General features: G+C 43.5%; 1 long non-coding RNA gene across 1 annotated transcript; it reads right to left on the bottom strand.

The window, feature by feature from the left end:
• Positions 1 to 128: 128 nt before the first annotated feature.
• LOC113617181 (uncharacterized) lies at positions 129 to 836 on the bottom strand. The gene is made up of 2 exons (XR_003431545.1): positions 769 to 836; positions 129 to 419 (listed from the first exon to the last, which is right to left on the bottom strand). It is a non-coding gene; the product is annotated as an uncharacterized LOC113617181 (long non-coding RNA).

Here is an 836-nt window from a genome sequence, read left to right as displayed (position 1 = left end):
AAAAAAAAAAAAAAGGCCTCCCAGAACACGTCAGTGAAGAAAAAATCAGGAGGAGGGCCCCAGACTGTAATTTATACAAGAACTTGACACTTAAGTTTTCTAGAATAACCGACATTGGAAATGAGCTAAACTGAAAAGATAGTGATTCTTACAGTTACATTATTCCAGTCAATTCCACTATGCACTCTCAGTATACAGACATGGTTTGTAAGTCGAACAATATTGGTGATTATTAGCAGACCTCCATTACTTTAATACCAAAGTAAAGATGTTATGGAACAACCTGAATGAACTTCTTGGCAGCCCAAGAACATAGTTCACCAAATTCTCCCGCAGTGTAGGTCCGGCCCAGGGCTCGGAAGAGCAGATCCAGCTTTAGGCTGACAGTCGGCACGGCGAGTCCGGCCTACAATTTTAAACTGTAAAAACGGTAATCAAATTAGTATAGTTAAAAAGCTTCTCCCCCTCCAGCCACGAATGACTCAGCATTTATAAAACACAGTAGTAGTACAAGGCCCCAATACATAAAAACATGTACTTGTTTTAAAGACACAGAATAAACCAGAGAAAAGCTTTAACGTTTGTCCTGGCTAACAGGAACGACGCACTCAATTTACTCACATTTGGAAAAACTGCAGCTGTCAAAACAGCCCGAGAACAACGTAAGAATTTTCATCCCAAAAAATTACATACTGCTAACTAAAGATCTCCGGGCCCTGTGTAAACACCACCGCTACCAGAATGCCCCCATCCCTCCTCGGCCTATACCTAAGAGCCTGTCCCACTCTACACGCACGGTCACTTCGCTCACGCCGCCTCCGCGCCCTGCGCCGCTG

The sequence above is a fragment of the Aethalodelphis obliquidens genome, unplaced genomic scaffold (genome assembly GCF_003676395.1).
Source record: "Aethalodelphis obliquidens isolate GAN/ISIS:26980383/991018 unplaced genomic scaffold, ASM367639v1 scaffold2433, whole genome shotgun sequence".
NCBI lineage: Eukaryota > Metazoa > Chordata > Mammalia > Artiodactyla > Delphinidae > Aethalodelphis > Aethalodelphis obliquidens.
This window is presented reverse-complemented; position numbering and strand designations above follow the sequence as displayed.